We start from the raw sequence: 22,687 nt of genomic DNA, 5'->3' as shown, positions 1-22,687 counted from the left end.
TCCTGTAGTGACCTGGAGAAGCTATCCAGGCCAGATAAGCATTGCTGGCAGAAGGCAGGCATGTACATATGCAGGGCTTTCTGGGAGACACAACTCAAAGACTTTGGTGACTCCTGGACATGGTATGTACTCAGTTAAGAGGAAGAATGAAATGCTACCATGCTCTGGCCTAGGCTGCTCATTTAAGGAAATTGATGGAGGCCTGGGTGGGAAGACAGGAAAAACAAATGAAAATGTAAAATTCCTTGACTTGCTAAGTGCTGTGAGGTACCACTTCTAGAAAAAAGATAGCTCTGCATTTCTACATCTATAGTCCATCAGCAAAGGTTTTAAATAAAAGCCCTGGGAAGAACTGTGACTCATAAGAGGTGGAATTAAAAATCACTGCCCTCCGTAGAACATAAAAGTGCTATAGAAATTTCTAGAAAAGTGGGAGGAAAAGCTTTAAACCATGCTTGTTACAGCACTGCACTTAGGTGAGAAGCCAGGCAATCTCTGTGTTCACTGTGAGGACTGCTCCCATGCCTGCTGACGTACCAGCATAGCTGGGATAAACAGCATCTCAGAGAAACTGAAACAGGGTGGCATGCCCCATATGCAGTGCTCAAGAGTGCATGAACCAGAGCATCTCAGAACGGTGGATATTATGCATTTTTCTTTTGTTCTGTCTATATTTTGTCATTTCTACCCAGAACTTTCCCATATAAATGCATACTTAAGTAGTTTTTTTATTAAATTTTTTTTTTTTAAAAAAGCACTAATCAGTTTTGATAAGGTTGATTTGTCCTGGGCTCTTGACAGTGTCAAGTGTGAACTGAATTAGTATCAACTTCTTTATCTACCCCAAATGATGTCTCAGGGGAACCTAACAGACATGCTCCTGGGAACTAGGTGCTTAGTCCTGACTATAAAATACCCGCAAACTTGGCTAGCTGCTTTCTTTCCTCTCAACTTGCAATGCCCCAGAATCATGCTTTTAAGTTACACCTATGACTAATAGAAAGTGTCAAAAAAGCCCATTTCTAGCTACAGCAACAAGTCATCTTGTATTTAGGTGAAGGACTCCTTGCAGGTGTCATACAGGGACATGAACCACGAGAAGAGTTAAGAATGAAAACCCAGTGCAGACTGATTTTGCCAACCTGAATCAGACTTCAGGTAGTCTAATAACAAACAGGCAGTTTACTCCCAATGTATTTGAGCCCAGTATAGTTTGGAAAAGGTTTGGAGGTATAATACGATCTACACAGCACAAGGAAGCGTAATTACCATGAGACTCAACTCAGGGTACATGACATTTCTTCCAAGAGGATGGGTTCTAAAGATAGGCTACCTGTACCAGCTTAAGGGCCCAAGGGTCTGACCTGGTCTCAGTCATACCGATAATGTAGAGTTCATTTGGACTATTAGTCACCTCTGGTCCTCGTTGTGGAGCTTGGGGGAGCCTCTGGCTATATTACTAGCCACCTCTGATCTTGGTTGTAAGAGCTTGATATGGCCTGACCCAACAGATAACAGATCACCAGGCTATTAATCATTTCCAATTCTCAGCTTTTTGAATAAAAGAAAAGGTTTGCCATCTTTCTCACTGGAAAGACGATCCTGTGTGCTTAATATTCCTGGTTTCTCTGGAGATCTGTGGGTGCAAGGACCTTCACGCTCTGCTCCTGACATATTTATACATCCTGTCTTGTGTGGTTTTGGTGCATGTTCATTGTGTGTCCCGCTAAACTGCAAGCTCCCAGAAGGTAGAATTTATGTCCGATTAGAATTTGTTTTCCCCAGTTTGCATATATTAAGTATTCAATATTCATAAAGAGAATTATTGATATCTCTTACATAAGACCCAATGTAATACATTATATTTAGAATTTAGCACTAGGCATTTCTTCCCCCAAGAACACCCTGCCTGTTTGATGAATCACAATTATGTAAGGCATCGTTTTGCTTCCTTCTCCCCGCCCCCTTTCTTTCTTTCTACCTGGACTGTGAGGAACTACTTTTTGAAATCCTTAATTTGCACCATCTAAAGCATGCAGCAGTTTTAAAGATACAACTGCCTTCCTTCTCCTTTACATGGCTTTGACCTCAACATAGGCCCTGTAGAGTAGTTACCGCAAACCTTTTTAGTCATTGATAGGATAAGAATGCAACGAACTCTGTCCTATGTAATTTAATACAACAAATAGAAACTAAAAGCTGATTTACAACAAATAAGACACAGCGAATTTCCATCACATATACCAGGTATTCCATTTCCTGGCCTGAGCCAACCCTTAAACCCAAGGATAGGATCTAGCTACCTGGTCTACCTGATGGGACTGGGTATCATCTAAAGTGACAGCTTTTCTCTCTGGCTCTCAAACTCCTGAAACCACAAATCCAAGAACTTAGAGTCTGCCCAGGAATCTCCAGCTGGGAGGAAAAGAGCTGCTATCCTGGAGGCAACAGCTGGAAGAACTTGTCTGCCGGAGGAAGAGCTACAACTTGGTGGTGCCCTTGCTGGGGAGACTGACCTTGTAGGCAGACTAGGAGCTATAACAATGATAGGTGGGGGAAAACCTTGACAGGACTGCTTAGTTCTACATGTCTTGCCTTCGATTTACCTTCATATCAGGATCCCAAAGATGGACTTGCCCCTTTGTGGATCTCTCTGTCTCTCTTTCCAATGTAGCCATACTAAAAAAATAATCCCTTTATGTGTTTCACTATGTGTTTGGCATTTTCAATTGGATTATAGGAGACAGGTGGCCCGACCTGCCTGCTGGGGCACAGGTTATGACCCTAAACCCTGTAGCAGTATGAGAACATTCCTCCAAGGAACTTTCTAAAACGTTCTATCTGGAACATTTTCCCCCAAGCTTTCTACATAGGATCTCTTCTCTACATTCGAGTTTCTATGTCAGGTCTTTCCTGCCGATTCTCCCCAACTGGGATGTCCTGTGGGGTCCCTTTCCATACCCTTCATCTTCTTCAGGAGTGCCCACCCGCATCTCCACCAATTGCAGTGCTCTGATCAGGACAGGCATTGTCTTTCCTCTTCACTGCTTCATTCCCCATGCCCAGAAGGGGGTCTGGCTTATCAGAGGGCCGGAATAAATATTTGGGAAGGAGTGAACACGGAAGGAATTCTCTCCCAATTCACAGAGTAAACTGTTCTCTTTAGCTTGCCTAAGGAGGGAAAAAGACAGGCACTAGGAAAACAGCCGAGCAGGGAAATCACTGGGGTAGATATCCATCCTGGTTTGCCTTTCAGGATAGAGTTCCACTCTATTTGAAATAAAGGTTTGACAGCGAAAATAAAACGTGAAAAGCAACGAGCAACATAAATGATAGTCTGGGGGAGTGAATCACATCGCTATTCAGTGATAAACATTGGCATTAAGTTTCTATTAAAAACCCAAATCCCAATCCCTGTACGGTTCAGTCCATAAAGATGACAGTAGGAAGGTATGAGAGCAGAACCCGTGTCTTTTCGTCCACATCACCCATCAGATCGTTCACAATGCTCAGAAGCAGCACACCTGCCTATATGATCAGGCTTTAATTGGAGACATGTGTATCTCCTCGTGTACGGGAATACCTGCTAGATACAACACATACGCTTTTATGTCTTGATTGCCCCATTCTGCTTATGTTAGGGCTTCATTTTCCCCCCTTACAGAATTCCTTCATCGAAAAATTCTGAAGGAAAAAATGAATACATCTCATTTATTTTTAAACTCTGCCAAATCATCTCCGGCAGGCAATAGAAAGGAAAGAGGCAGGCGCGTGCTATAATAGAGCTGTATTTTTTTTCCTGTAGCTCCGCCATTAATTCCCAGAACCTCTGGCCGCCTTCCTTTCAGAGTGCACCACCATTCAAACCTGACATTACCTTGCCTCCTTTCAGCCATTCATTACGGTGGAAGTCATGCACCATGGCATTCTGCCAACCTGAATTTTAATGTCACTTCAACTCGAACTGACTATAGATCTGGGAAGCCATTTGTGGAATGGGGATCAGCCCTGAATCTACGGTTGGCTCGACTATGTAGATTTTGAATCCTTTGTTGGGATATGGACCATTAAGATCACAGACTTTCATGTGCCATTCCTAAAAATTTGAATCTATATACTGATCTCCAAACAACACTGCTTCACATGACAAGGACTCTTCTGAGGCAGAATCTGCAATGGAAAGGAACTGCCAGTCTGCAACTCCACGGCAAAAAGGTTCTTTCCTTCCTCCATCGATAATGCTGGCAAACAGTCTCTACAACTTTACGAGTAGATGGCAAACGACTAGGGCAATGTACTGATTTAATATGAGTTTTCTCCTCCTCCCTGAATGGATGATTAACATCAACGAGTTGAATTAATGTGCCATTTGACAGCTTTGAACAAAGACGTGGTGGCAAGAGCTCACCAAAGACTACAGAGTAATAATGAAAAGAAAAACTTGGACCATGAAGCAAATTATTCTACGAAAGGGACCAGAATAGAAACACCAGTTAGAATTAGGGCCAGTTTTATTTAAGGGACCCATTAACCATCTGGAAGACATGATAAGCAGCATGTTGACTCAATCAGCAGGCTGTTTCGAGTGGGCGACTGGCTGGCGACTGGAAAACCCAAGGTGATAAGGCTAAGAAATGTGCATGGAGACTAATGAAGCAATGGCCCGGCCTGACAGACTTTCCTGTGATCTACACAGCCTCACTGATACACAGCAGGGTAAGATTCTTCATGAGATTTCACTCTGTAAGGAGCCAACAATAAGTTGGTTTATAGGAGTTCATCATCATCTTTCTTCTAGAGCAGAATAAGCAATTCAGATCATTAGATGGCAACTTGAATATTTCATCACATGCATGATTTGCTGAAGAGAAAATAAACATTTCTGGGTCCCCATCGTGAGTCAGAATCCCATCAAGCATTGTTCACTAGTGACTCGATTTACCTGTCTGGCTTCACTTTTCTGTCCAGATTTTGGGGTAGGCTAGGCCAGGAGTTTTCCCAAATGACCACTAGGGGGAGTATTGGCCAAACTTTGCGCATCTGGAAAAACAAGGGTGTTCCTGCTTTGAACCCCTCAGACTCACAGAAACTATGACGGACTAAAGATGAAAAGAAGCCCCTGTTCCTGGGTGGGTAATAACGAGCGATGTTTCCAGTACAAATCCACGGGCCTGATAACAAACGCTGATGGTCTTCTTCAGTTAATGACAGAAGAGTCATAAGGAAAACGAGGTGGTTACCAAAGCCCTGAGGTTGTGGATAGAGACTGTCTCAGCTCACATCTTTCCCAAACTCTGCTCTCTGCTACACTCTGGCAGGGAATGGGAACCACACAAGCCACTGTGGGAACAAAGAGATTTAGTGACACCCTTAGCTTGAAATGCTGGGCACAATGCCTTCTCTATGCTCCTTCCCTGCTAGTAAAGCTCTCCTATTATTTTATACTAAATTTCCTCAATTGCTTTACCATCCACTGAAAACATTATAATTTGGGGGTTGGAGAGATGGCAGTGGTAAAGGGCACTGGCTCTTCTTCAAGAAGACACAGATTCAATTCCTAGCACCCGCATGGCAGCTCACTACTGTCCGCATCTTCAGTTCTGGGGAATCTGACGCGCTTTCCGGCCTCTATGAGTATCATATGCATATGGTGCACAGACATGCATGCAGGCAAAACTCTCTACACATAACATCTCATAAAAATTATAATACTAATGAAAACGTGAAATATGTAAAAATGTAAGAAAGATGGTAAAGGTCACTTATGATTCCTACACTTAAAATTAAATGTAAGCACTATGGTTTGGATTCTTGAGATTTACTTCTGTGTTTATAATTCCATGGTTGTGTGTCTAGACGAAATGCTTGTATTGTTTTATTTCCAATCACAGATTGAATATAATAGCATGCTCCAGTAACATCAGCTTTCTGAAATTCTCATCTTAAATAACAGAATACATATTCTACATTTGTGGATTTCTTGGGACAAGTTCTTTGACTAAACATCAAAGACCAAAGGAAACTCAAGAAATTTGGAAGTTACTACCATTTTCTGTAAGACTGTATCGATTTAGATGTGAGCCAGCAAAGGAGGAGGCGACTCTACTAAAATGTGTATCATTCAGGGCTGGTGAGATGGTTCCACGAGGAAAGACACTTGCATGTAGGCCTGCCAACCTAAGTTTAATCTCCAGAACCCACAAGGTAGCAGGAGAGACCCAATTCCTGGGAATCATCCCATATCAATATGTGTGCCACTGCGTGAGAGTGGCTGCATTTAGCAAGCACCCTTGCATAGTGGCACCCAATATGTTCATTAATAATCTTTTAATCATCTCTTATTTTCATAATTTCCATTGTAAGTTACTCATTCTTTTTTATTAGATAAATTGCCAATGTTTTTTATCTATATTGACTTATTTAATAGGTGCAGTTCTTGGAGTTTTACTGAATTACTTTTTTAATTTTCTTTTAAGAGGTTACTGTTATACCTTACCTGTTGCATCTTTGAAGCGCTTTCATTGTTATTTCCTAACATGAGTTCACTCTTAGTTCATTTTTTCAAACTTTCTAAAGATAATTTTAAAAGCCAATGGCTTTAGGGCAATCAGTGCATGAGCTGAAGGCAACCTTGGCCGCACATGTTAAGTTTTACCACATGGTGTTTTCACTGTAACCATTTTCAAATAGTCTCTAGTAGTGGTTGGTACTTCTTTGACTCAACGACAACACCACAAAATCAACTTTAGCCAAGTAAGTCACATATTTTTTAAAAGCTGTGTGAATACTGAGGCATACTCTCAATGTTTGGTATCAACTCATTACTCATTATGGACCTATTTGTGGACACTTATTTTTACTTTTTTTTTTTTAAGAATCTAATCCCAGAGGGCCTCACTTCTCTGCTCCATCCTTGGATGCCATCAAGGACTCCAGGACAGCTGATGTGATGCCATGTCAAGGAATAGGCAGGCAGTTTTAATAATTTATTTATCTTTACTTTATGTGAATTGGTGTTTTGCCTGCATGTATGTCTGTATGAGGGTGTCAGATCCATTGGAACTGGAGTTACAGACAGTTGTGAGCTGCCATGTAGGTGTTGGAAATTGAACCCAGGTCTTCTGGAAGAGCAGCCAGTGACCTTAACCACTGAGTAATCTCTCCAACCCCTTGTGGACACTTATTAACTACACAAATATATTTTTGTATTGCAATGCTGAAATCATTAATAAAGTCATCACAGCCATGTGTTTGTCTCTTTATAATTCCATTTTCACTGACATTTTGATAAAGATAAAAGTAAAGATTCATTTTTATCTTGAAGCTTGCACCTCATAATCTATATAATGACTCTTTCTTTCTCTTAAGGCATCTGGCTTTATGATATTCATATTACTCTTCCAATTTTCATTATTTTCATTTATTAGTTCAAGCTCTTCTCAAGGTGATTACTGTGTACAGCAAAGGATGATAATCACTGCTTTAAACAAGACCAAAGTAAATCCCTGCCCATGTTTCTCTAATAATTAAAGTCATGACTGAAAGACCTACTTTTAAAATGTATTTACTTCCCTTTGTGTCAATACTTGAAGGGCTTTTGTTTTATATTAATATTTTAAAAATATATTTCAAGAATTCACTTTGATGATTAAAAATGTTAAAATGTTAGCACAGATTGGAAGTAAAACTGTATACAGACTAATATTGTTACAGTTTGTGTCCCCACCAAGGCATGGGTCCCAGACTGTGTTGCTATTGGGTCTTGGTGGAACATCTAAGAGTTGAGATCTAAGAGGTCTTCAGGTCACAGGGGTGTGGGATATGCCCCTGAAAGTGATGCTGGCACTCTGGCCTCTTCCTCCCTCCTACCACATCCGCCCTCTTTTGCCTTCCTGGTCATGAGGTGTTACAGTTTCATTTCTGTGGCTGTGATAAAATGCCCTCAAAAAGCAACTTGGGAGATAAAAGGTTTATTTTAGTTCAAAGTTCCGGATTACAATCTATCACTGCAGGCAAGTCAAGGGCAGCAGGAGCCTGAGATAACTGTTCACATTATATTTACATTCAAGAAGTAGAGAGGAATAAGTTAATGCATGCAAGCCTTTTATACTGTCCTGGACCCAAGCCCAAAGAATAGTTCTATCTACCTTTTAGGCTGGGTCTTCCTGCAATAATAAATGCAATCAAAACAATACCTCACAGACATGCCCACAAGTCAAGCTGATTTAGACAACCCCTTATTAGACTCTCTTCTTGGGTGATTCTTAATCGCAATTAAACTGTGCATCTTAAGAGGTGAGCAGATTGGATCTGTTTTGTTAGTAGTGTGGACGACCCAAAAGGGAAATGCCCAAAGGTGAATGGCAACATTCCCTGGGTGTGGGTCCTGGACTGCATGAAAAGGGAACTCCCTGCTGTGATGTTCTTCCTCATGGCAGACCCCACAGCAACAGGGCCAACTGACCACATACCTGAACCTTCCAAACGTTGATTTTACAGATAAGGCCATCCAGGTACAAGGTAGCACAGCCAGTCACACTTAAACCCAAGAGTTCAGGCTTGATTGTTTTGCTGAGCCCTACTCACAGGGAGGCCGGGAGGCAAGACCAATGTGTCCTGATGGGCAGTAAGTGTGAAATATAGCTATAATAAATCACTGGGCTTAGGGAAGTTCATTAAAGAAGCCAAGCTTTCAGGAGCACTGTAGTAGCGTGCTAAGACAGCATGATGCGGACGGCAGACCGCATGGCCTGAGCAACAGAAACCATTCTCAGGGTGTCAGCGAGGCTGGCTTCTTGAGGGCTATGGGGCAACTCCAGGTCTTTCTCCTCAGAGTAGGGGATGGCTATGCTCTCCCTGCATCTCCTCAGATTAGCGTCCGTCTATGAGTGCAAGTCTGTACAACCAAATATATTGAACTAGAGGCCATCTTTTGACTTCAATTTAACTTAATCTCACAATAAGATCATTCTAAGGTTAGGACTCCAACATATCAACCTGTGGCATGAATTCAGATTGCAAAACAGGCTTTAAATACCCACTCAGAGGCTGAAACCCAGTCAGTGCAGGTTCCCGCTAATCAGGAAATGTACAAAATAACAGGCTCTCCTTCTTCTTCCTGGAACGCTGCTCCTGACCTCCAGACCCCAGAGCCCGCCTGGCTTGTAGAAGAGCCAGTTATTGAAGAATTTCTCTAATCTGTATGACGAGCCCAGAAGCTAAGAGGCTGGTCCTTGACAATGCACCGTGAGGGCTCCACGTCTACATCAGCTACTTCTCCAAGTTGCAGAAAAACAGCTGCACCGAGAGCCGTGGGACTCATGTGACCCTTGCTTTGCTATGTGAGAAAGAAACAAACTCTTCTCCATTAGAATGGTCTTGAACTCTGGAAGCCATATATTTAACTGTCTTCTAGAGTGGTAGCCTCTCAGCTTCCTACCCTTAGAAATCAATGCATCCCCTTTTCTTGATCTTGTTTCTTGTTGGTGTGACAAATGCTCCAACAAAAACAACTGAGGGAGAAAGGTTTTGTTCTGGCTCACGATTTTAGGCCACCGTCCATCATGGCAGGGAAGTCAAAGGGGTAGGGGCTGAGATGACTGCTCATATTGCACGGGCAAACACGAAACGGAGAGTGACGGAAAAACATTGCCTCTCATCTCCCATTCTCCATGTACGCAGTCATGAACCCCAGCTAGGGAATGGCGCCATGCACAGTGAATAGGGCTTCATACTCCAATTAATGAATTAAATGACTTGATTTCCAACCATGGATGCCCAGAGGCCTGTCTCCCAGATGGTTCTAGATTCTGTCAAGTTGACAATTAACACTAACCATTGCATCCTTATACATATTTAAGACAATAGTGTAAACATTTTCGTTGAAATTAAAACATTTTAAATAATATAATTTTCAGTATATTTTAATATTAGCATTTTATAAAGAAAATGTCATGTCGCCCTTTTAAATGTGATCATAATGATCATAGCTCTGTACTTATTTAAAAGCACAAATAAGTCCTTCAAAACAGCTGGAAATGTTACATCAGTATTTCTCATCTTGAATAAAGTCAACAATGGTTTTTTTGGTTTTGTTTTTGTAAAAGCCTTACTACTAAGCATTGACTCAGTAATCACTTTTGTAGCTATTCAACTCTGCCTTTCATGTTAAAGCCTGGGAGTGGTCAGACTTGGACCAGGAGGTGTTGAAGCCCATTGCTGTTTACAGTTTTTCCAGGTGGTGTGGAATCGCAGCAGTTCTAGACGACCATGGCTATGCGTTTTCTCTCAAGACAGTTTCCAGTTAACCAGTCGGACAGCTCGGCAGACTTGGTACAGGGGAAAGCCTTCGATTCACCCAAGCTTCATCCTGTAGGCTGCTCTGTGTAACTAAGCTAGCAGATGGCTCAAGTTCATTTTCACAGTTTGATTTCTTAGTTTTTCAGAATGGAAGGCAGAAGGCAAGGACAGCCATTGGCTAGCTTGTTTGTTCATCACTTTTAAGTTAGTTTCGAATAACCAGGTCCCTATTTTACTTAAGTAGGTACCTTTTTTCTACTATTTAAATGTTATGGAAATGAGTGAAAAATGAAATGTGCAAACGCCTTAGTGACTATATAAACAGATGTGATTTGTTGGACCTTTTCTCATCATAGCCTCCATAGTCTGGGAAATTTGAATGGTAAGGCTGATTTTCTGGAAAAAAAAAATTAAGTCTCAAGGTGAGATAATCCACAGACATTCACAACCTCCAATCCTGAGGTTAGTTGATAAGTGGTTGGTATTAAGGTTAGTCACCTGATAAGTGGTTGATAAGCAAACACCAGTAGTTGAATAAATTGAGAGCAAGAAAACATCATCTTTGCGTCTACAGAGGCATGCCATTGGTTTCTCTGGGGCACTCTTCCTTCCTATGTAATAACACCCTCCCATTCTTTCCTAGAAGCCCACTGGGCCCAGCTTAGTGGGCCTTAGACCACCAAAACACATGAGTTCTGGACATCTACATGGTTTCCCTCAGTTCAGGCTTCTTCAAGGTCTAGCACTTTATGGACTCATATTAAAGAGATGAGGCGATGTGAAGGAGCTAGAAATTTTCCCCCTTTCCCCTCTTGACAGGATGCAAAAATCAGGGGTGGCCTGTCTATGGCAGGTGAAGTAGGGGGAGAAAAACATGAAGGCCAGGCCTGGGAACCTGCATGAAGAACACTAAAAGCATGCACATTTCCAGCACCTTATTTTGCCTTCAAGAAGGAGGTGCAGGTAGATTAAGGTGGGCAAGGCTGTGCTATCAGGATAGATTTATGGGCTCTCTGCAGACACCAAGAACACGTTGATTTACAAATGTAAAAACCACTGATATTTACCACAGGTCATAGCTTCTGGAACGCCGCATAGCCTCTCCCAGGGAGCACAAGCCTGTTTGATCTTGACTGGCTTCCAAAGTCAGAGAAGAAAACATCACCAGCCCACAGCTTTTGCTATTTAGGCTCCCCAAACAGACTTCTAATAATGCGGCCGCAATGAACCAGGCCCAGTTGTTGAAAGACAAAAGATCTGGAGGGAAATACTATTAATCTTTTATATTACAGTCCACAAGACATGGGGCATGTGGCACTCTCTAAACACTCCTGTATGTCGGTTACAGGATCAGCCCAGCAGCAGCACGAGAAACACATTACATATTAGAGAAGCAACGGTGGAGGAGCCTACACCTCACCTGATGACTACATTTAGACTTGTCTGTGAGTGTGGTTCCTGCTATTTCTGGGTAGCCTCTGGTGCTCTTCTGAGCAGGGGTCTTCTATGAGGCTGTAGTAGAAAGATCTGAGAACTGGGGGGCTTTCTGTAGGCAGTCAGGAAGATTTGAACAAATAAGCAGCTCTGACCCCTGAGTGTCAATTTTTGACCACACTGACTTGACCCAACACAGCACACACACTGCTTACTAATCCCTCGCACCGATAAAATTTCTCTGTAATTTTTATTGTTATTCCTCTCCATGAGAAATGAGCCTTTGCTTCCATTTTACAGGCAAGGAACCCAAGGTTCAGGGAATTTACACAGCCTACCTACACAGGACATTTCAGAGAAGGCAGAAGATGTCCCTGGAGATGTTCTTTAAGCTTTGCTGGTTTGTCCTTCACAGAGATGTCTGAACAAGGTTCAAGGAATCAGAGACCGTGCTTTTATGCCTTGATCCCAACTCTCTAATGTGGAGTCCCTGGCACTAAGTGGCCTTGGTCCAGGGATCATGAGCAGTGTAACCAGATTAGGAACCAATTTGACACTACTCTCTCTGCCCATGGTAAAGTTTCTGAAATACATGTTTCAGATGGTTGGTCCACGAGACAGGGTAGGCTCTACTACACTTGCTGGAATGTGGCCTGGGTGACTCTGAGTTGCTCTGAGGGCCTCTGACTTGAGCTGCCAGTAGGAAGACCCAAGTTCCATTAGCTAATGAGTGCATCTTTCCAGCCAGGCAAGTGGATGTTAGAATCGCCCCAGATGATATCTTCAATGTTTAGCGGCAAGAATTCCAACTGAGTCAGAATGAAACTTTATTTCATTATGCTTCCAGGTCTGGGAATGATGCCAGTGAACCGTTCTCCTTGACAGGTCTCTCATCACTTACAGCTCAAAGGCAAAGAAAAGTGAGCTCCAAAAGTGCCAGGCTACAGCCCTCCCTGTCAGATGGCAGCACCTCTCCAGAGCAGCTGAGCAAGAGGATGAAGAAAGAGCTGGTACCACCTTATCTCTGAAGCCAGCACTGACGAGAACTCCCCACTGGCCCCACTGCAAAGTCTTGGCCAAGGCACAGATCTGGAGAAAGGAGGACAGAAATTAAAAGTCTACATTAGCCGTAAGCCAATTGACCTCGGCTGTAGCTGGCTTGGTTTTACATGAAGAAGGACTCTGAGGTCCTATCTAGGTTCGCTGGAAAAGATGGCTAGAACCACTGAAACGTAGGTCTAGAATGTTCAGAAATTTGACACCTATTTAGCATACACTTCACGAGATCTAAACTCTCCCTCATCCACATGAAGATGCTGGTGAAGAGAGCCCAAAGACCTTGCTAAAGTTAGCTAATAACCTAGAGGCATAACCTGAGCCCTTAGGTTATACTTTCCTGTCTGTAAGAGCTTCTCTAGTCCTGGAAGTTAGTAGACCTCAAGACCTTGTAGTAGTTCCAAGATAGGTATTGTAACACTAATCTTATGTTTGTGATAGACCGCTGTCTTGTAGAGCCTTCTGTAATCACTTCAATCCCACACCATTTATCTTTCATTCATGACCATTGAAGCCCTTGGCTTGGTCAAATAACAACAGAAATGTAAAGTGACTTATTCTGCAATTCGATTAACCCCTACCCAAGGTTTTCTCTGTGTGGCCTGCCATTGCTGCCACTGGAAAGAAGGTCCAGTCAAGCCACAATGACACAGAGATCAGAAAGAACACACACAGTTCTCTTCAACAAACACCTGTTGAGTTGGAACACACAAGACATCCTCCTTGGGGACTCTGTCACAGGCAGGGAACGGGGATTTTTGGAGAAGAAGGATTCTCTGGACTTGGAATGTTGTTGCACTATATGAAATTGTTGTCCTTTGTGTGTAAGGGTGAACGAAACTCCTTAGTCAAGTGTGAACTCTGAGAGGACGAAGCTTAGAGGGAGCTCCTTTCTTCCAGTTGACGGATGAGGGACATTTTTCAGGCCCTGAGAATAAGCTAAGGAGGCTTCTCAGCACGATTTTTACCTTATTATGAGAGAGTCTGAGGACTAGATGTTAGTTTTACATTTAAACTGTCTTTCGGGAGAAGACAGAGATAAAAAAAAAAAACTATCTGCTGAAGGCAAGAATTTTAAGACCAACTCAATCAAGTCATTATTTTTCAGCTAAGCAAACTGCAGGACTGGAAAGGATGAGAGAAGCTAAAGTGCGCCAGGTTTTCACTTCTGTTCACCTGTGTAAAGAATTACTGGTTTGTCGCAGTTACTTCCTCAACAATGGTTTGCACGGAATTGAAGTGAAATCCACACATTCTTTCTTGAACTGAGAAATGCACCAGTTTAAATGTGTGTAGTAAAGTTCCTGTTAAAAATCTTAATCCTCTAATGCAAATGGTGATGTTCCTGGCCCTGGGGAGGCAATTCAGGCTAGGTAAGGACGCAAGTGGGAGGATGGCAAGGCAGAACTGACCTTGTTCGCTCTTTCACGGATGGCCTTACCAAATGCTGCCACCTCACTGAACTCCATACTCTCCACAGCTGTGAAATGTATTTCTTTTCATCATGAATTACCCAGTCTTGGGTGTTCTGTCGTAATAGCAAGAAAAGCACTAAGACAAGGGAGGTGACATTAAAGTACAAGGTTAATTTAATTTAATTTAATTTTGGGACTGAAAAATGCTATAGAAAGAGTGATGTTGACTTTCCTCAAAAGGAAGGGGCATACTATCAAGATGTAGCTTAGCTACATGACAAGTTTGCTATAGGAACTGATAACGGAAATACTTATACATGTTTATGAATGCTAGATGCAAGTCTCTGTTACCAGAGGAGTCTTCCAGACATCTCACGGAATTGAGAGACCACAGATACTATAGCACATGATGGTCTCACAGCAGCGGATGGCCTGGTGTCTGCTCAGAGTGCTCTGCAGCTCCAGATTATAGTCTGCCTCTGGCCACAGTGGTGTAGGGGCTACCGTGACTGTGCATATAAACTTCAACTTCATTTGATTCTGCTTAGTTCCAAAGAAAACAAGAAAATAAGCAAATAAACAAGCATCCGATACACAATTCAGTTACCAGGAAATGTGTGTGGAGTAACTTACACACAAATCCACTTTCCCCGCTATAAATTTTATGAAGTGAAAACCAAAAACAAAAGTGAAAATCCAATGCTCAAATTGAGCTGGGCTGTATGATTTCAAAAAAAATCCAAAGACCTGACAAGAAAAAATTCAATATAAATATTTTGCTAATAATTTTATAGTTACACTAAAATGACAAGTCAGACATAATAATGGGTTCAGAAATATCTTAGTGGAACTACCTGACCTACTTTTTAAGGTGACTATGAAAAACTTGTAATTCATGTATAACTTGCATATACTTAGTATCAGAGAATACTGGTCCATAAAGAGATCTGCCAACCTAGTTTCATATAATTATTAAAATGTCCTCGCATACCCTACTATGCACAGTCGAATGTGTACAATACTAGGCACGCACAGCAGCTAGCCCAAGGTAAACAAACCCCTATAGACTCCCACTGCACTTGGCATTGCAGACATCCTCCTGGGTACTGCTCTTCTATTGCTTTATATGTTGAATGGAAAATTCTGACAAGACCAACAGCTTTTCTTCCTGGTAAACAAACCCCTTTTCTTTCATATTTTATTAATGTATTTCCACTGTGAATGTCAGTTTATAAATCAGTGGAGATGCTCTGTGGGTGTGGTAGTGGAGGATCCATCTGCCCCCTCAGCTCCACAATAACCAAGCAGCCACTAACCCTCTCTAAAGCTCTGTGGAATGTGTTTTATCAAATGATTTTGTCAAATAATTTCCAAGGCTAATCTTCTATGGAACCTTGGTTGCTTCATCCGTGGATCTGTGCCATTACCATAGGAAGCTGAGTTTTAAGTTGGGCCGGTGACTTCTACTCACAGGTCTTTAGGGAGCTTGGGAGCTCAGCTGATTCTCAAGCATAGGTCAAGCACAGCCCGAGGCTTCCTGCTCCATCCTTACAACTGCTCTGACCACTGTGAGTCGTCTCTGGAATACACAAACTAAAAGGAGACGGGCAACACTGAGGCCCTACAGCTTCTCCCCAACAGCCGGGTAGAACACAATTCCTACTCGGAGTCCAGTTAAGGGTGTGCAGCAGCTGTGCACTAGACGATGATACAAGGGGCTAACCAAAGGGGCACTCAGGGACCACTCTTGTTTAGCTTGAATGTTTCTTCCTTAATGGAATTATTCACCCAGCCATCTCACATTTGATTTAAATAATTGCAATGATTGTTTAACTCAGTTATCAACAAACTGACTTCAATCAGACAGACTGGCAAACTGACAAACACTTCACCATCTACTCACTGTCTTTCCATCAATGAATGCAGCACCCAATAAAACAGTGTGCTAAACCAGGAACTTGCCAGTTTTTAGAAGAATAAGCTGGTCCAGTTTTGTAACAACTTGCTGGCTCAATATCTTCATCTATGAAATAGGCATTAAAAATAGTCCAGGCTGGGCATGGTGGCATACACTGGGAATCCCAATACTCTGAAGTCAAAGGTGGGTGACTTGCTGTGACTTCTGGGTCAGCCCTGGGCTACAGAGAAAGCGAGACATTGTCTCTGCTCTCACATACCCCATACCCCAAAAAGTCCAGTTAGGTCCCTGGAGTGAGATTACTATTATTATTTTGCTAAATGGACATAATATTACACTGCCCTCTTACTTTGTCTATTCCTAGAGTTAATGCAACTCTCCGTTCTTATCAGAGAAGTTTCTTTAGGCAACGGATGGCAAGTCCTGCAGAAATTCACAACTGATCTAAAGGATGCGAATAAGTGTCAGTGGCGTTCTCATCCACATACAGAACATTCTACCTTTGTATCACTTCCCTACCAAGGCTCAAGTACATTGAAAAGGGAGCAGACCGATCGTAAAAGCCAAAGATCAGAGAAAAACAGTATCTTCCAGACACCCCAAGACCCCACTCTATGCATGAGCTCACACAGGCAGCTGTGCTTGCCTGCAGAAGTCCTTCAGAATAGCAAGCCAGTCAACATTCTAGCATGGATGGTGAAGAGGCTCCTGAGCCCAAATCCCTATCTGAGGAGCTATACACAGTGGATGGCTTCTGGGGTCAGGGAGTCAATTTTCTTTAAGGATGTGGTACCTAGTAGGTTGACCACACTCCAGCAGAGGACTCCACACTCATGAGCATGTGTGCAGCACAAAGTGGACTCAGCGGGTTACTAAAAAATCAAGAGAGGAAAGGAAGTTGGGAGAGATTAGAGAGGTCAAGGGTGGATCTGGGAGGAATTAGAGGGAAAAGTGTGGGTTGAATATGATCCAAGTACATTGTATGAAATTCTTAAAAAAATTAAAAGATAGTACAATAGTCAGGGATACTGTGTAGATCCCATTATTCTTTTAATTTTAAAGCACCTAACTGTACTGCGCACACAGTGACAGTCACAAGTTGGGAAGCACATTGTGGATAATTTTACAACAATTGCTGGGAAATATGAAAATTCTTGTTCAAACTCTCAATACGTAATTTCAGGGATGAGATTCAATATATTCATATTCACTGAGGCTCCTACTGTGCAACTTTGTTCTCTTCTAATCAGTAAGCAAATTTATTGTATTTCATCTTCACCTTTATCCTTCCAGGATTTCATAGGCTACGGACGGCAGCAAGAGGCAATGAAAATCAGCTTTCTCCTTCAGGAACGAGCAGACTATTCACAAGGTACGGTCCTCACACTAACACCAAGGGAACAACTGCAGTGCAAACTCCAAGAATCTCGTTTGTCAACAACAAAGCTCACAAAGCTCAGAAGACAGAAAACCATCACGGGCATCAGATCCAGGGCCTCGTGGACACTAAGCAAGCTAGCTGCCTCTGAGCTGAAGCCCTAGCTAGCCTCCAGACTTTTAATTCTAATACGGGCTGACAGGATGGAGAACCTCATTCAGAAGCCAGTGGTACTGCCAACACCAGTAAGGCTGAGGAAGATACAGTGGGATTTGGTGCTCACATCTGGAAAACAAACAAGTTGATGGGGACTTTGTGCATAAAAATGGTTTGTTATGCCCCCAAGAAAGGGCTCTCCTCCTCCTCAGAAACTGCTTGTTATTAAAGCCTGCGAGAATTATGCATAATATATTTTCTCGGGGGCAGATAGGAGGTTCATAGCTTTCATGTTCTTAAAGAGTTCCAGGGACCAAAAATAGGCTGTGAATTACACTTTTAGAATTGTTTGAAGCATTTTTACTTCATCCATAAAAGACTGGTTTTGCTTGTTTTTTTTTTTTTTCCTCTCATTCTTGCCAACAGGTGCCGGCGTTTTCTGCACACAAAGTGACACTATTGGGGGAAGAGAAGGGGAAAAGTGGACGATGCACCATTCTAAGATGACTGTTCCTGAATAGGTATCCACAAGCCAGCAGACTTCCTCAAAACTGTGCCTGCACTGGAGTGGGCGGCAGAGTGAGAAGCTTCGGGAAGAGTCCACTCACAGAGAAACACACTTCTAGCACGTCTATCAGGTGGAAGACTCAATGCATCTCACCACCTGGAGCCTCTTGGGACCAGAGGCCAGCCTGCATGTCTGGAGAGGATGCCAGCTAAGGAACAGGTCACTGCTCTGGTAGATGACCAAGTCCACAGTGCACTGTCACCCACAGTCAAGAATTCCTCCCCAGCACCAGCCTGCTTCTCTGAGGGAGAGAGCAGATCTGCCTCATCCGGGAGCCCCTCCCAAGTCCCAGACAGCCAGAGCCTGCCTAGTTCTTTGTTTCTTTACCAGTTCATCACAGATTCCCATGCAGGACACAACAGATTCCATTTCAGATCCATCTGAAGAGCCACGACCCTCTCCAAGCAAAAGGACACTCTTTATAAGGGTCCAATCAATGTACTCCCAGGCATCCCTGTATCACACGATTTTCTTTATAAATCAACGATCATGCTCTCTCCTCCCACCCCCATCCCCATAAAAGATTCCAAAGACACTACAGCACTTTGCTCTCACAAGATAGGAAATCACATTCTTATAAAACGCGACAGTGATGAAGCCCCAAACATCAGAGACAAGAGAACAGATCTGAGGCAGAGATGGAAAGTCAAGTTCAACCTCCGCTCTCTGCATCCAAGCTGAAGGAAACACCTTCTCTCTCACGCTTGCCAAGATCATAGCTCCTGTGGAATTCTGCATTGTGGCTGGGCGTCCTCCTGACACCTATCTTTTTAAGTTTGCAGCGAGGAGGTCTGCAAGGGCAGTGACCTCTCCTCTCCCTGTGCTGATCCTTGCCGCTTATTTACAGTATTGTTGGCTTGGCTTGTCTGTGATACTGAACGTTAAAAATTTTGTCACTAGTGTCAGAAATTTAAACCCCAGGGAGCAGAGTATTAGCTCAGAGCACTCCATGTCTGGTCCGGAGCCAATGTCTAAACGTAACTTTGCAAACCCCCTGGGTTTCAGAGGGCTGGAGAGATGCAACACAGAGCCCCTTCACACATGCTTTTTGGCTGCTAAAATCTTCCTGACTGCATCTCAACTCATCTCTGAAATTGATTTGGAAAAGCACATTTCCATTTGGACACTGATTTCCTGAAAGGGAGTAAGGACACGACCTAGCCCAGTCGCACATTTCAGAAACTGAGAACAGCGCTGCACAGAGAGGAGATGTTTCCTTCTGCAGCCAGGGGTCTGAAGAGTGACAGACCCTCTTCTAATAACGTCCCTCTTCCCAATGCAAATGCCAGCTATGCCACCTGGCAGCCTCGAGCCCCATGCCCGCACTGTTCTCTCCCTTGCAGCATCACGCAGGGTTAATTCTTACTAATTTAGTTTTTCCACACATTTTCTTCTAAATGAACCAATACCCAGGGAGACCGGCCACAACTCCACTCCTCGCGCTATTCCTAACTAGATCGCCAACATCCAAATATATTTACAATCAACTACAGATCCGACCAGGAGCAAACAAAGCATGCAGCCTTTTGAAACAGTCTCCCACATCATGGGAACCCTTGCATGGGTTTCCTTCCATGTGCTCCCTCCAAGCCGGCTTTTCTAGGCAGACAATAGAACAAAGCTATATTCTATTTCAGCCTGCTAATACCAGTGCACAGATGTGTAAGACAGAGGTTTACTCACCAAGCGTCCGTAAGTCCATCTTCCCCAACAGCACACACTGCTTCTAAGCTGCTGCCACAAATAGGACTTAGAGTCGTGCCCCAGAAGGACAGTGTGCTGGAAGACCAGATGGCTCCCCAGTAAGCTTGTTCAAGAAACAGGTTTCCAGTTGAGCCATGTGAACAGAGACCCGCTGCACACCTTCGAATGGAATACGCTCCGAGTCCAGAAGAATAAGCATGTAGCTTTGCTTATGTTTATGGAGCTGAAGCCCAGGGGTGCTCCGATTGGCAGGAGTTGTGGAAAGATCAGCCAATCAAAGGGAGCTTCCATTTCAGGGAAACTCCTGCTCATTTATTTAGCATCTTCAGAGATCATCGGCTTTTCTGGGAAGAGCTTTTCTCTGATCTGATACTATAACAAGGAAAAAGATCACTTGTAATTTAATTTCTTACAATCTTTGTCAAGACACAGATAGCTCCCTTTCTTAGTCATTCTCAATGCCTCTCTGCTTTTTCCTATGAAGGACTTAAGAAAGAGAGGGAAAGAAGAGGAACAAGAAGGAGCTGGAGATAGTTCACATTCATCAGCCTCCACCTTGGTGGGAAGGAGGGTGGGGGGAGTGCCAGGGCTCAATAATTACTGATTCTGTTGCCATGGAAACAGACTGGCTGCAGCGAGTTGGATTCGTGTAGAACATCTGCTGCCAGACCCACAATCAACTGCAATCTCATCTCTTTCCCCCTCTACTTTTATTTGATTGTAATGCATTCTTCCACCTTCCCTTCACATACAGTTTCTAGACAGAAATGCTACGCAACTGCCTTGCTTTGTAAAATACAGCGTGAGCACCGGGGATGCTCACACATCTTGAAATGCACACAGAAAGAGAAGCGTTCATCCCAGCAGGGGTCCCACGAGAGGATCCATACTCTGATTCCTACTCAAGATGCAGATGAATTGAAACAGCCTCTACCCTAACTGAGATCCATAGGAACTTCTGACCTAACAAACGGGTGAGATATCTTTAAGAAATAATTATTACCTAATAGTCCTGGAAGACCTTAAATAAAAGTGTACAATGGTATCTCTCACAAAGCCTTACCTTGGTGCCTAGAAAGCCAGGAGGATTTTGTACACATGGAGTCTTAGACTAAACTCTATTAGCATTAGCATTTCCCCAATGCACCCCAGACAGGAGTGACCTCCCCCAATTTTCTCAGCACATTTTCATTCTTCCCATTTATTCCCCTTCTGCTTGCTTTACATTCTCCTGGTTGCATGCAAGGCATGATCAGAATTAATGTCAGATTCTGCATGTGCTGCTGTCTTTTTCATTACCAGCAGGGGCTGCCACTGAGCAATGAATGGCTGCATGAATGGCCCTGTCAGGTTCCTTCGAGAGTGGAATCTTAGATATCAATCTCTCATATACATGTCTGTATATACAGAAAATAACTAACATGAAAAATAAAAGCTATACTACGACATGCATGTCTACATATATATAAAATGACAAGCATGAAAAAAAGTTAAGATCTAAGCAGATCTGCTGTCAATAGCGTCATTACACCCTTAAGAAAAACTGTCTATTCCATAAAGTTCTTTGCAAGTATGAGACCTTTGTGGTTAATGACACAAAGCATGTTTCTGATGCTTACTGATGATACTGAAACAACCCACTGCATGTCTCTGGCTTTGTGAGTCAAGGTGACTTACCTACTTAGCACATATCCTCTGTGCCCAAGGAACAGTAGCTTGGAGCTCCCTCAGTTCCTACTGTGAGAGTGACAACTGGCCCAAATGCCACGCCATTCATTTCCTGGTGTTCAGCTCTGCCCCACCAATCACAACCCTGGATTCGCTCCTTGAAGACTATATGCCCGAAATCCCACGGTCTCTTTATGTCACTGTGCACTTAGGAAGGAATTCTCACCAACTTCTGCTTGTCAGACACCCAGCTCCAATACTGGCAATTTCCTCCACTGTTTTCAGATTTCTGGTACTGTGGAGAGTGTAGCTTTTCTGGTAATCAGTCTTGCTGATTTCTCTACTCTAAGGATACCCGTCTACATCTTACCCTCTAACCTTGATGAAAACATCCAAATATCCATTTGCCATGCGGAAATATTTGATTTCACCCAGATCCTCCGCCAAACAAAATCCATTGTTTTCCAGCCGCTATTGACTGTGTCAGGAAGCTAGGCTAGTGATACACTAAGTGACAAGGCTTCTGCCCTACAGCTCTTGGTCACTTACATTAGTACAGCAGACTAACACACAGGGAAGTGGACCTGTAGTGTACAGGAGAGATCTGAGCTATATGCGCAATGAGCACAGACAGCAGGTTTGACCTAGTGAGATCAGGAAGTGTGTCTTGGAAGTGGTGCTATCTAGCCAAATCCAAAATTTTAAAACCAGTAAACTAGAGGGGAGAGGAACTGTATTTCAGATATAAGGAACACACACCTACACAGGCCTTATGCAAGGAGTGTGGCATCTTGTCTGAGGCAAGGTGAGTAAGTAGAGTTGGCTGGTTCTCTCGATAAGGTCTGTCTTGAGGGTCATGTTGAGCTTCAGTGAAATTTCAAACAGTGTGTATTTCAACAAGTTTACCTGCAACTTCATCTTCATCTTCTCAAGATACCGTTCTTGTATATACACGACACACACACCATAATCCATATATATCACACATACACATACTATATCCATACCCATACATACACATACACACCACATACACCACAGACACACACACTTCACTTCTAAAACAAACCATGCTGTCTATAGCTTAGACT

The 22,687-nt window shown here is 43.0% G+C and overlaps 1 protein-coding gene across 5 annotated transcripts in view; it reads right to left on the bottom strand.

The window, feature by feature from the left end:
- Elmo1 (engulfment and cell motility 1) overlaps nt 1-22,687 on the bottom strand; it is a 516,507-nt gene that overhangs the window by 106,882 nt on the left and 386,938 nt on the right. The window contains exon 1 of one of the 5 annotated variants that reach the window (XM_048460834.3): nt 19,908-20,127. The exons of the other annotated variants lie outside the window; for them this stretch is intronic. The gene's annotated coding sequence lies outside the window, so the exon portion shown is untranslated. Of the gene's footprint in view, nt 1-19,907; nt 20,128-22,687 lie in introns of those variants that run through there. 5 annotated transcript variants of the gene reach the window in all.

The sequence above is a fragment of the Myodes glareolus genome, chromosome 14, assembly GCF_982192425.1.
Source record: "Myodes glareolus chromosome 14, mMyoGla1.1, whole genome shotgun sequence".
Classification (NCBI taxonomy): domain Eukaryota; kingdom Metazoa; phylum Chordata; class Mammalia; order Rodentia; family Cricetidae; genus Myodes; species Myodes glareolus.
This window is presented reverse-complemented; position numbering and strand designations above follow the sequence as displayed.